The 14,277-nt window shown below is 53.3% G+C and overlaps 1 protein-coding gene across 1 annotated transcript in view; it reads left to right on the top strand.

The window, feature by feature from the left end:
* The window catches only part of calb1 (calbindin 1), a 174,593-nt gene that overhangs the window by 141,437 nt on the left and 18,879 nt on the right, over positions 1–14,277 (top strand). The gene's annotated exons all lie outside the window — the stretch shown is intronic.

Here is a 14,277-nt window from a genome sequence, read left to right as displayed (position 1 = left end):
GGGTGGGGGTTCGTCTCCACCCATCCACTCTGAGTCACTGTCCGGTATTTCGTCTTCCTGGGTAGTGCTGTCCCGGGTAGGGGTGTCCTGGGTAGTGGTGTCCTGGGTAGTGGTGTCCTGGGTAGTGGTGTCCTGGCTCGGATGTGACGGGGGCCTGTGGCTGCCCCCCTCGTCGCTGGGTGGTCGCTCCCGCACGTGACGGGGGTGTCGTCTCCCTGTTGCTCCAGGTCTCTCCGTCTCCAGTAGTGTGCGAGGGGCATCCTGCGGGCGTCGCATGCTGGAGGGTCCGGGTCTCTCTGTCTCCCGTGGCCTCCGAGGGGCATCCTGCGGGCATCGCATGCTGGAGGGTCCGGGTCTCTCTGTCTCCCGTGGCCTCCGAGGGGCATCCTGCGGGCGGTCTGCATCTGCGGGGATGGGTGCCTGGATGTTTGGTCCTGCGATACACAATGAAGCATGCATGGTTAGACATCAGGCAGTGATCAGGTGATATGGGGGAGGGGGATATAGGGGAGGGGGGATATGGGGACGGGCTGTCGGTGGCTCACTTGCTAGTACGCCCCCGACCTCTGCATCAGCAACCTCCCGGTCCTCAGGTCCGCCAGCCAGTTCTGGGGGGTCGGAGAATGACGCCCCTGAAGTGGATCAACAGTGAGGAGTAGAGGGACATCCTCTTCCCCAGTATGGGCCGCAGACTCAGGCCTGCCCACTTGAACACAGCCTGGGAGGTGGTGGCAGAAGCAGTCAGCACTGCCAGTCTCACCAGTAAGAGACAGCTGGTCACTGGTGAGTCCTCTTCCCAGAGAGTGGCAGAGAACCAGGGAGAATTCCAAACGCTGCAGTGCAGGTGTCCTGTAGATGCGGTGAGCTCTGCTGATCCCCTGCTTCCTCTGCAATGGGGCAGCGCTTCTGAGGAGTGCCAACGCCTTCTGGGCTCCTGATTGAGCTTCATCCTTGATGATACAGCTGGGGTATGAGGGTGTCCAGAGGGGTGGGCTCCCAGATGACCAGAGGACGTCTGAGCATTTAAAGGACAGAGGCAGCACTCAGCAGTGTGCGCAGTAAGTAACACCAAAAGGTTGTATTTAAAAAGCAGACTGCAGCAATGGCGGACTGAGCCCGAGGGTGACACCCCAAGTTCACGACTTAGCACCAAGTCACTACACGCTACTGCCCTAGCCCAGTCAGCCATTCCCCAGCAAGCCTGGCAGTTTACAACGGTTCTTCAATGTCTCCTGCTCCACCTCTGCAGCCATGAAATGAAATGAAAATGAAATGAAAATCGCTTATTGTCACAAGTAGGCTTCAAATAAAGTTACTGTGAAATGCCGCTAGTCGCCACATTCCGTCGCCTGTTCGGGTACACTGAGGGAGAATTCAGAATGTCCAATTCACCTAACAAACATGTCTTTTGGGACTTGTGGAAGGAAACCGGAGTGCCCGGAGGTAACCAACGCAGACATGGGGAGAATGCGCAGACTCTGCGCGGACAGTGACCCAAGCCAGGAATCGAACCTGGGGCCCTGGTGCTGTGAAGCAACAGTGCTAACAACTGTGCTCCGGCGCCGCCCATGGCACTCAGTCCACTTCTGTTGGAACAACATAGGTGCGGACATGATGCCAAATGGAAGTCTTTTATATCTGATTAGCTGCTATGTGTCATGGTTGTCAAATATTGTTGTTAACCTGGGGCGAAATTCTCCAGAAACGGTGCGATGTCCGCCGACTGGCGCCCAAAACGGCGCCAATCAGACGGGCATCGCACCGCCCCAAAGGTGCGGAATGCTCCGCATCTTTGGGGGCCGAGCCCCAACATTGAGGGGCTAGGCCGACGCCGGAGGAATTTCCACCCCGCCAGCTGGCGGAAACGGCCTTTGTTGCCCTGCCAGCTGGCGCGGAAATGACATCTCCGGGCGGCGCATGCGCGGGAGCGTCAGCGGCCGCTGACAGTTTCCCACGCATGCGCAGTGGAGGGAGTCTCTTCCACCTCCGCCATGGTGGAGACCGTGGCGGAGGCGGAAGGGAAAGAGTGCCCCCACGGCACAGGCCCACCCGCGGATCGGTGGGCCCCGATCGCGGGCCAAGCCACCGTGGGGGCACCCCCCGGGGTCAGATCGCCCCGCGCCCCCCCCAGGACCCCGGAGCCCGCCCACGCCGCCTTGTCCCGCCGGTAAGGTAGGTGATTTAATTTACGCCGGCGGGACAGGCAATTTATCGGCGGGACTTTGGCCCATACGGGCCGGAGAATTGAGCGGGGGGGCCCGCCAACCGGCGCGATTCCCGCCCCCGCCGAATCTCCGGTGCTGGAGACTTCAGCAACCGGCGGGGGCGGGATTCACGCCAGCCCCCGGCGATTCTCCGACCCGGCGGGGGGTCGGAGAATGTCGCCCCTGGATCCACATTTATCTGGAGATAAGCTTGATTAAGGTCAACTTCACTGGGATGCTGCCCCCCCCCCAACCAACCCAGCAAATAAATCAGCAATTAAGGGCAGAGGGTACTGCTTTGCACACAGTACCAAATTGATAGTAACTTTAAAATTGGCATGTATCAAATCATCTTTCTTCATCATGGATACGATCATCGTGGCCCAATCACTTACATTAATGCATTTGAGGACTCCTGTCTTGACCAGCCTCTCTAATTCTGCCTGATGGCGTACGGCACTAACCTAGCCTTTGAACATCTTGCTTGGCTTTCATCCTTAATCTTTAGCTTGACCGAGATCTCTTTCATGCTACCCAGCTCTCCATTAAAGACAATGGGATGATCTTTAAAATCTTCGGTAGACTTGCTACGCACTCTGACATGAGATTCACCTTGGCCCAGTTTAGTTTAATTTTCTCTAGCCAGGTTCTTCCCATTAGGGCTGGATAGTTACCTTTAACGATGTGCAGGGACAAGTCTGCGGTATATTGTTTACATCGATTTGGCTCCTCAATGGAACCATTTCCGCAGTATAGGTTTTTAGTATTATCTTTGAGGGTTTTAAGGCAATATGTCTTAATTTCTCTTGGTAAACAGCTTCTGGTAACAACAAAACTGTTGCTCCATTGTCCACCTCCATTTTCACTAGTTATCGTCCAGTAAAGGAATGACCCAGTAGTGGTTTGTTGCGCCCGCAATGGCCAGCACGTTCAATGACAGTTAATCATCTGACTGTGATCTGCTCCTTTTTTGCACCTTTTTTGTATCATGTGAATCCTTTTCCTTTATTCGGTTCCGCATTTGATACACTTGAGACTGTATTTCAGTGGCTAAGTGCCGGCTCGATCGGAGAATTTTCAGGAGGTTTACGATGAATTGGCGCCGACCCCTCACTGATTCGGGGACCAGTGAGGGGCTAGCAGTGGCGCCGGGTGAAACTCCCGGCTCCCATGCCGAAAATAGCCGGAGAATGGCCTGGTCCGTGGCTGCGTATGCGCACGGCTGACGACCTGCAGCAGTCGCGCCGTACAACATGGCACCGGCCGTGCGCGGAGCCGACCTGCCATCCGTGACCCCACAGCCCACCCGTCGACCACCCCCTGGCCACCCCCCACCAATCCCCCCAGCCCTCGCCAGCCAGCGGCACGAATCCCGGCCAAATGAGTCGGCCTTGGACACAGTCTGCAGCTGCCATGCCGGGTTCCTGCACGGCTGAGACCACACGTGTCCCGCGCCATCGGGAACTCGGCCCATCGGGTGCAGAGCATTGCGGCCGATGACGCGCCAATGCCGTTGTAATGGCGTGTGCCGTGATGATGCCATTTCCGAGGGGGCGGAGCATGGCTGACCGGCGTCACTCTGGTGCTGGCCCAAATTGGGCATCTAAGTCGATTATCCGCCCAATCGCTGATTACGATATCGGCGTCAGGCAACGGAGAGTCCAGCCCTTGGCTCTTGGTTTTTCTAACTCTTGTTTGGAAAAATGAAGCAAAAATAGTGCTCAAAATTTTGCGGCACATCATGCTTATGCAAGGCCTTTGCATAGTAAAAATGGCAGGAACTCAGCTACCTTTATTTTAACCTCCAATGCCACCCACCCTCGGCTGACCCCGAGTCCCTCCATTGCAATAAGATCTGTCTCCAGGCTATCAGGGAGGCAAAGGCCAAAACGTCGGCCTTCCTTGTCCCCTGGACTCCTGCGTCTTCTGACACTCCAAAGATTGCCAGTTATGGACTCGGCACGACCTTTACCCTCAGCACCTCAGACGTAACATCAGCAAACCCCCGCCCGAATCGCTTCAGCTTCAGAAAGGCCCAAAACATGTGGACATGGTTCGCAGGACCACCTGCGCACTGTCCACACCTATCCTCTACCCCCTCGAAAAGCCCATTAATCCTGGCCACTATCATATGTGCCCTGTGGACTACCTTTAACTGAATAAGGCTGCCTTGCACACGAAGAGGATGCATTCACTCTCCTCAGAGCCTCTCCCCATAGCCCAGCCTCCAACTCCATTCCCTGCTCTTCCTCCCACTTGCACTTGACTGCGCATATAGGGGTGCCCTCCCAGTCCATTAACTCTTTGTAGATCTACAAGACTCTGCCCTCACCCACCCCTGTTTTTGACACAACCTTTTCCTGCAACCCCGGGGGCAGCAGGTCGGGAAAGGACGGCACCTGCTTCCTCACATAGTCCCTTACCTGCAAATACCGGAACCCATTCCCACTGGGCACCTCATATTCCTCGACCAACCCCTCCAAACTTGAGAAGCTGCCCACAATGAATAGGTTCCCAAACCATTCAATCCCCATCCGCCGCCACCCCCGGAACCCCGCGTCTCGCCCACCCAGAGCGAACCTATGATTCTAGCTGCTGGTGCCCAAACCGAGGCCCCCTCCAGCCTCGGGTGCTGCAGCCACTGTCCCCACACCCTCAGTGCCGCCACCACCACCGGACTTGTGGAGTACCTGGCCAGCGAGAATGGCAGAGGCGCTGTCAACAGTGCCCGTAAGCACGAGTGCTTACAAGAGGCTGCCTCCATCCGCTCCCATGCCGCCCCCGCCCCCACTACCCACTTCCTCACCATGGCTATATTTGCTGCCCAATAATAATTCATCACGTTTGGCAGAGCCAGCCCCCCCCCCACCCCCCACCCCCCCACCCTCGTCCCTGCCCTAGCAGCACCTTCTTTCCTGTGGGGCCTTACCTGCCCACACAAAAACCCCGAATTCAATGCATTAACCCTCCTAAAAAGGGTCTTTGAAATAAAGAGCGGCAGGTTCTGGAACCGTCATCTTCACAGGCTGCACCCACCCTGCCAGCGACAGTGGGAGCACGTCCCACCTCTTAAAACCCCCCTCATTTGCTCCACCAACCGGGCCAGTTTCAACTTGTGTAACTGCTCTCACCCCGCGCCACCTGAATGCCCAAATACCTGAAACTCGCCTCCACTACCTTGAACGGCAACTGAACCAACATTCCACCTGGTCAAAGACCTTCTCCGCATCCATCGCGACCACCACCTCCACATTCCGTCCCTCCGGGGGCATTAATATAACGTTCAACAAATGCCTAATATTGGCTGAGAGATGCCTCTCCTTTACAAATCCTGTCTGGTCCTTCCCTATCACCCCTGGCACACGGTCCTTAATCTGTGAGGCCATGATCTTGGCCAGCAACTTGACATCCACATTCAGCAATGAAATTGGGTGATAGGATCCACACTGCTCCAGGTCCTTTTCCCTCTTTAAAATTAAGGAAATCGAGGCCTGTGACAAAGTTGAGTGGAGCTCCTGCTTTTCCATTGCCTCATTTAATGCCCTTACCAGCAGTGGCCCCAGGTTTCTCGAGAACTTTTTATAAAACTACACTGGGAAGCTATCCGGGCCCGGGGCCTTCCCTGGCTGCTTCGCCCCCGTACCCTCCAGGACCTCCACCAATCCAATGGGCACTCCTAGCCCCTCCACCAGGTCCTCCTCCACCTTGGGCAACTCCAGCCCGCCTAAAAAACACCTCATTCCCTCCACCCCGGCTAGGGGTTCCAAATCATATAGCCTCTTGTAAAAGTCCTCAAATACCCCATTGAGCCCCACCAGGTCTAAGACCATGGGCAAAATTCTCCCCCAACGGCGCGATGTCCGCCGACTGGCGCCCAAATCGGCGCCAATCAGACGGGCATCGCGCCGCCCCAAAGGTGCGGAATGCTCCGCATCTTTGGGGGCCGAGCCCCAACATTGAGGGGCTAGGCCGACGCCGGAGGGATTTCCGTCCCGCCAGCTGGCGGAAATGGCGTTTGTTGCCCCGCCAGCTGGCGCGGAAATGCGGCGCATGCGCGGGAGCGTCAGCGGCCGCTGACAGTTTCCCGACGCATGCGCAGTGGGGAGAGTCACTTCCGCCTCCGCCATGGTGGAGGCCGTGGCGGAGGCGGAAGGGAAAGAGTGGGCCCCGATCGCGGGCCAGGCCACCGTGGGGGCACCACCCGGGGTTAGATCGCCCCGCGCCCCCCCCAGGACCCCGGAGCCCGCCCACGCCGCCTGGTCCCGCCGGTAAATACCAGGTTTAATTTACGCCGGCGGGACAGGCAATTTCTGGGCGGGACTTCGGCCCATCCGGGCCAGAGAATTGAGCGGGGGGTCCCGCCAACCGGCGCGGCCCGATTCCCGCCCCCGCCCAATCTCCGGTACCGGAGACTTCGGCGGGGGCGAGGCGGGATTCACGACGGCCAACGTCTATTCTCCGACCCGGCGGGGGGTCGGAGAATGACGCCCCAGATTACTCCTCATATCCTTCACTTTTTCAATCTCCCTCGTCGCCTTCTGTTTCCTCAATTGGTGTGCCAAAAACATAGTCGCCCTTTTCCCATATTCATAGATTGCACACCCCCCCCCCTCCCCCTCCCTCCCCCCCTCTCGCGGGCCTTACTCAGCTGCCCCATCGTCTTATCTGTAGATATCAGTCCAAACTCTATATGGAGTTTCTACTGCTCTTTCAACAACCCAGCCTCCGGGGCCTCAGAATACCTCCTATCGATCCGGGAGTACACCCTACGTAGATTGGGAGAAGAACGAAAATTCCTTCGCCCTTGGCCTACCAAACATTCACGGGTCCGCCCCTCCCATATGCTCCATAAACCCTTTCAATTCCCTCGCCACCACTGATACCCTCCCTGACCTCGGACTCGACCTGTCCGATTTTGTCTTAAAACCCTATTAAAATCTTCCCCCCATTATCAGCCAGTGCGGGTCCAGGTTTTTCCCCATCACCCGCCTCATGAATTCAACATCGTCCCAATTAGGGGCATAAATATTCACCAGGAGCACCAGCATTCCCGCCAATTTCCCACTCACCATTACAAACCTTCCCCCTGAGTCTGCTACTATATTTCCCCACCTCAAATGCTACCCGCTTATTTATTAGGACTGCCAACCCCTGCGTCTTCATATCTAATCCTGAATGAAAGACCTGGGGCGGGATTCTGCCGTAATCGGTGAAGTGGGCAACTCCGGTGGGAAGGAGTGGCGTGAACCACTCCAGCGTCAGGCCACCCCAAAGGTGCGGAATCCTCCGCACCTACAGGGGCTAGGCCGGCCCTGGAGTGGGTTGCGCCCCGCCGAGCGGCGGGGAAGGGGCTTGGCGCCATGGCAACCGGTGCTGAAGGGCCTCCGCCGGCCGGCGTGAGTTGCCGCATCCGCGGGAGCACCAGCGTGTGCTGGCGCCATCCCCGTGCATGCAGAGGGCTTCGTTTCCGCACCGGCCATGGAGGACCGGTACAGCCGCCGGTGCGGAAGAATAGAGTGCCCCCACGGCACAGGCCCGCCCGCGAATCGCTGGGCCCCAATTGCGGGCCAGGCACCATGGGTGCACCTCCCGGGGCCAGATCCCCCCGCGCCCCCCCGAGAACCCTGGAGGCCGCCCGCGCCGCCAGGTCCCACCAGTAAGGACTTACTCCAATTTATTCCGACCCGGCGGGGGGTCGGAGAATCCCGCCCCTCGTCTACCCACCCTTTCCTTAGACTGGTCTTATCCCCGATCTTCAGGTGTGTTTCCTGCAAGAATGCCCCATCCACCTTTAAACTCCTCAAATGTGCGAACACGAGGGACCTCTTGACTGGCCCATTCATTCCATGTGATCCGCCTGGTCAGGGGACACCCTACCCCCCGTCGATCAACCATAGTCCTTCTTAAGACTGCCCCCGGCCCACATCACGCAACCCTTCAGGCCTGCCCTCGGATGTCCACCGTCATCAACCCCCCTCCTATCATACTTCAAAAGCCTCACCCCTATCAGCAGTCTCTCCCCCCAAACAAAACAACAATCCCAACCCCCACAACCCACTAATCGCCTGCTCAACCCCCACTGCGCTCCCGTGAACTACCCCGCCCAGCTACCCTGACAACCCCCACCCATGGCGCCTAACATCCTCCCCCCCCTCCCACTGATTCCACTCCCCCCCACTCACACAGTCTCATGGTGCAAACAGCAATGTCAATAAAAAAGAACGAGAAAAGGAAAATAACACCCATCAAATAACCCTGAGTGAGGTAAAAAAAAACAAAGGAGGTTCTCCTCCGACCCCCATCCCCGAGAAACAAGAAAATGACAACAATAACAGCCAGACAAAATATGGAGAGAAACCTCAAACGCCCAGCACGGGGGGCAGAGTGGAGCAACCTCCCCAAACACCTGCTCCAAAGCTCAATGTCCTCCTTCTCCTACAAGTCCATTGTCTCTAACAATCTCCATTGCCTCCTCTGGTGTACCAAAGTAGTACTCGCTACCATTGTGGGTCACCCAGATGCAGGCCGGGTACAACATCCCGAAATTCACCCCCTTCTTAAAGAGGGAAGACTTTACTCAGTTGAAACCTGCTCTTCTCTTGGCCAGTTCCGCACCCAGGTCCTGATAATCCGGAGCTCGTTGCCCTCTCAGGTACATCTCCTCATCTGCCTGGCCCACCTTAAGATCCTTCCCTTATCCAGGAATTGGTGTAACCTCACCACCATCTCTCTCGGCGGCTCGTTCGCCCATGGCTTCCTCATCAGCGCCCTATGTGCCCGATCCACTTCCAGGGGCAGGTCGAAGGCTCTCTCCCCCAGTAACCTCTCCAACATAAGAGCCAGTGTCCGCTCCCTCAATGCCCTCCGACAATCCTACAATACTCAAGTTCTGTCTTCGGGAGCGGTTCTCCAGATCCTCCACTTTCTCTTTAAGCCGCTTCTGGGTATCCCTCAATATCCCAATTTTGGCCGCCTACGAGGCAAACTGCTCCTCATGCTCCCCCACCATTTCCTCCATTTTCTGGATCGCCTGACCTTGGGTCTGCAACCTCAGCTCCACAGATCGATCTCCGCCTTCAGCGGGTCTACCGCCTTCGCCAAGTCCTCCAGAGCCTCTTTTCTCTGCTGGCTGATCTTCTCATTCAAGAAGTCCACCAGCTGCTCCATCGACCATTGAGATGGTACGGCCAATCCCTTGCTCTCCGCCATCTTTTCCTGTACCACAGGAAAAGTTTCTTGCTCCAACAGCTCCTTTTGCCTAAAACCACTTCTGGTCCACGAGTCCATCCACTGGTGGAGTATAGTTTTCCTCAACCACTCCTGCACCTTTTTTCGTCAAAACATCTACCTGTTAATCGGGGAAAGGGACAAACAAAACCACCACGAGCGGGACCTCCCACATGTGTGACCACTCACACCATGGCCGCCACCGGAGGTCCCTGGTGCTGTGAAGTTTTAAGCTTCTTCGTCCTTTTAGCATGTTTGCGCACGGATCGACGATTTTTCTGATTTTGTTCCTTTTCCTGGAATCTGCTGGCTTGGTTCTGACTTCCTCGTCGCCAGCTTTCTTTGAGGTATTTTTAAAGGTTCGACTTGCAGACCATGTAGGTACAAACAAATAAGTTTCATTGGAATAATGTTTACTCTACCAGCTATTTGGATGGACTGCATTTGCTGTGCAAACAACCGATAACATCAATACACCATGTGGCCAGACTCCGAAAGTGACCTTGTTCCAACTAGGAACAAACATGAATATACAACAGGATGCAGAGGTGGGCATTGCTCTTGTCTGCACACACATACATGATCAAATACCGTCAAGCCATCATGGAAACGCTGATGGGCTTTTCCAACTACCTTTACCCAATAGTTCATAGGTAAGCAGTTTGTGTAGAAATATTTTCCACTTCAAGAAAATAGATAACACTGCTGTAACCACAGGATAAATTAAAAGGCATACCAGAAATGATCTAATACAGGGCAACACGGTGGCGCAGTAGTTAGCACTGCTTCCTCACGGCACCAAGGTGCCAGGTTCGATCCCGGCTCTGGGTCACTGTCCTTGTAGAGTTTGCACATTCTCCCCTTGTTTTCGTGGGTTTTGCCCACACAACCCAAAGATGTGCAGGCTAGGTGGATTGGCCACACTAAATTGCCCCTTAATTGGAAAAAATGAATTGGGTATTCTAAATTTATTTAAAAAAAGAAATGATCCAATACTGTCAGAGGTCATGGGCATGTTGTTTCTAGGAAAGACTTCAGGAGCAAACCTTGGGTTAAAGCATATTCTACTAGAAAATTTTAACTATCCATTCCCCTCTCATTCCACCGCTCCAAAGGAAATCATAGAATTTACAGTGCAGAAGGAGGCTATTCGGCCCATCGAGTCTGCACCGGCCCCTACAAAGAGTACCCTACTCAAACCCATGTATCTGCCCTATCCCTGTAATCCAGTAACCCCCACTTAACCTTTTTGGACACTAAAGGCAATTTAGCATGGCCAATCCACCTAACCCGCACATCTTTGGACTGTGGTAGGAAACCGGAGCACCCGGATGAAACCCATGCAGACACGGGGAAAACGTGAAGACTCCGCACAGACAGTACCCCAACCGGGGATCGAACCTGGGACCCTGGAGCTGTGAAGCAACTGTGCTCATCACTATGCTACCGTGCGTAAATCAATTACACAAAGAACACTGTGATATTGTAAAGATGAAGGAGATAACCAGGAGCTATTTTTGGTGGCCGAGATTGGATGCTGAAACCAAGGAGAAGGAGGCTATCTGTTTGTCTTGTGCAAAAGTGTTAACCTGCTGCCATTAGTCCCATTACACACATCAGAATGGCCAGAAGAAGCCTGGCAACAGGTACATGTTGATTATGCCAGACTGTTTGGAGTTGTATATTCTCATTCTAATTGATGCTCACTCAAAATGGCCTGAAGTTGCCATCATTAAGATAACGTCAGCGGAGAAATCAATTGAGAGAACAATTGAGAGATTGGGTGAAACCTTCAGAAGATTTTGTTCCCATGAACACCTCGTGAGCGATAATGAGCCACAGTTCATTTCGCAAGAGTTCGTACACCACTTAAAGGAGAACGGAATTCAACACATCGATTCGATCCTTATCATCCTGCCACATATGGGTTGGCAGGTTGAACATTTTGTACAAACGCTGGACATTGGAACATAAGCATTAGGAGCAGAAGTTGGCAGTTCAGCCCCTCGAGACTGTTCTGCCATTCAATCAGATCATGGCTGATCTCTTCCTGGTTTCAAATCTACCTCCCTGCCTGTTCCCCATATCCTTCTAACCCGTTTTTAAAATCAGAAATATTTGTATCTCCTTCTTGAAATCATTTAATGATTCAGACTCCACTGCACAATGGGCAGCATGTCCCCCAAATTCACCACCCTCTGCGAGAAGTAGTTCCTCCTCATCTCAGTTTTAAATCTAATGCCTCTCACCCATATCTGTGACCTCTCATTCTAGATTGCCCTACATGGGGGAACATTTGGTCCATGTTTACTTTCTCAATCCTTCTTAGTATTTTACGTATCTCGATCAGATCTCCTCTCATTCTTCGAAACCCCAGTGAGTATAAGTCCAAACTGTTCAATCTCTCCTCGTACGTCAACCCTTTCATCCCCGAATCAATCTGGTGGACCTCCTCTGGACTGCCTCCAATGCCACCACATCCTTCCTCAAATAAGGAGACCAAAACTGGACACAAACTCCAAATGAAAGATTCATTAAAGGCAACAAGACAACAACGTTTATTGTCTAAACGCTTGAGCCAATTCATACAGGAATACTGTGCACTCAACAACCCAAGTTTCACTGGCGTTGCTAATGGTTAAACATCAACTACACAGAGCATTCAATTTTCAAAAAACACCCAAGACAAAATAAATTGTTGAGAAAAAGCTGCAGGTCATACAAGGCGAAATGTTGTGTTTTTCACCAGGGTCAAGAGGGGCAAGGAAATATACCACAAGTGAAAACTGGATACTGTAGCCACGTAAAATGGCTGCGTTCCGATTAATCTGGCCAAAACCCAGTTTGAAATGGCTAACCTGAAAGACTGCTGGGAAAAGCAGCTAACAAGACACAAGCAGGCAGCTGCAGACAGTATTGCATATTCGGCTCTGGGGAAGTTAGCCCAGATCGATACTCAGGGCTATCAACAGCCCATCAACCCAGGTATTTGCAGTTACATTCAGGACTGTTTGCAGCCCACCTTTCCAGACATCTGCAGTTAAATCGGCTATCCCCGGGAACAATTGCAACATATTAGCAATTGAATACCAGGCCAGACCTGTCGGCGCCTGCAGTGGCCGAAACAAAGACAGGTGAACGACCACCCCCCCGATCGAGGAATCGCCTCACCATTGGACACATCGACCCCAGGGATTGGGAACAAATCCAATCACTTGGGACTCAGGGTCAAGGGCTGCCCCGGGAGGCGGGAAGCCCCTGGGCCCTATAAAAGTGAGGGGCCAAGTTCAGATTTCTCGCTCTATCCTCTTCGCCTGCTCGAGACCTTCGCAAGAACAGCAACCGGCAACAGTAAATTTGAATCCAGCGATCGCTATCCGGTAGAGACACCTAGCCACCGACCTGTAGCAGCCTTTTGAATCCCGCGGGCCAGATCTGATTGGACAAGCCATTCGTTTCCCTGACCTGGTGGGCTCTTCCTAAGTTAAGTATTGGCCAGTGGTGATAGGTTTATTATATAGATAGTAGTATTAGTGTATTAATATTGCTCGTTGTATATAATAAATGACCATTGTTTTAATCCTTACTAAGCGGTGTGCTGTATTATTAATCATAGCCTGAACTTGAACCACGTGGCGGTATCATAAAGATACCTAGCGACTCGTGAGCAAAGGTGACGTAATCAGAGCAAATAGACTAAGGTTAAAAAGAGCAACAATACTGACACCAATTTAGCATGACAGGACCAGTCTCTTAAACTGTACACGCCCAGACAATACAATATGGAGGGGATATGGGGATCAACTTTTGGCGACAAGAACCAATCTGCCAGAGACAGAACCTACAAGAGAGTTCAAATCAAGTTGCGCCAAGAGACGACCTGGACCTTCCTGAGAACCTGACACTAATTGAATCAATTGGGGAAAGCAGTACCTCAGCTGAGAACCAGACACTGAGTCAATCTCAGATCACTACGTCAACTCCAGTTAAGACGAATATGGACAATGTCCAAACCAAGCCAAAGACACCAGAGGTGGCAGCGAGCACTAAAAGGCAGAGGCTGAGGTTCACTGACAACTACTTAGAGAACGATGGCCTCTGAAGCGTCTGACGTAGTGACTTGTTGTTGATTAATCATTCATGTATTACTGTTTATTGTGTAAGGGATCTTTGATTTACAGGGGGAGCAAAATATTTCTATTCATGCTATTTCTTGTTTTTGCTCACTCGCAGCGGAAAAGGGACACTTTAAAAGAACGATCATGGGACGTCATTGGCTGATTGCACGGGCAAACGGGTAGTGTAACATAGCAGCCTGTAGTATTAACATCTTCTAAATAAAGCTCTTCATTTGTTTGAACCTCTGAGGTCTGCAGACTTAATTTTAAAACCACCACAAGACCCACAGTAATGAGGTTGACTCTTAACTGCTCTCTGAAATGGCTGAGCAAGCACTTCAGTTCAAGGGCAATTAGGGATGCAGAACAAATGTTGTCCTGGTCAGCGACGCCCACATCCCATGAAATAATAAGGGCGTGATTCTCCGTTCCCCGACGCCGATTTCGTAATTGGCAATCGGGTGAAGAATCCCTTTTTATGACACAATGGGGGGCGGCGCCTGCTTGATGCAGGTTTCGTGTGCTCTGCCCCCTCCGAACTGGCATCATCTTGGCACATGGCGCACGCCGTTGGGACGGCCTCAGCGCATCACCTGAAGGCCTTTCCCCGATGCTCCGTCCCAATTGGCCGAGTTCACGACGGCGCGGTTCACTTCTGGTCACAGCCATGCGGGAACCCGGTGTGGCGGCTGCAGACTGTGTCCAGCACTGCCACAGTCGGGAGGGAA

This window comes from Scyliorhinus torazame, chromosome 11 (assembly GCF_047496885.1).
Source record: "Scyliorhinus torazame isolate Kashiwa2021f chromosome 11, sScyTor2.1, whole genome shotgun sequence".
Taxonomy (NCBI): Eukaryota; Metazoa; Chordata; class Chondrichthyes; order Carcharhiniformes; family Scyliorhinidae; genus Scyliorhinus; species Scyliorhinus torazame.
This window is presented reverse-complemented; position numbering and strand designations above follow the sequence as displayed.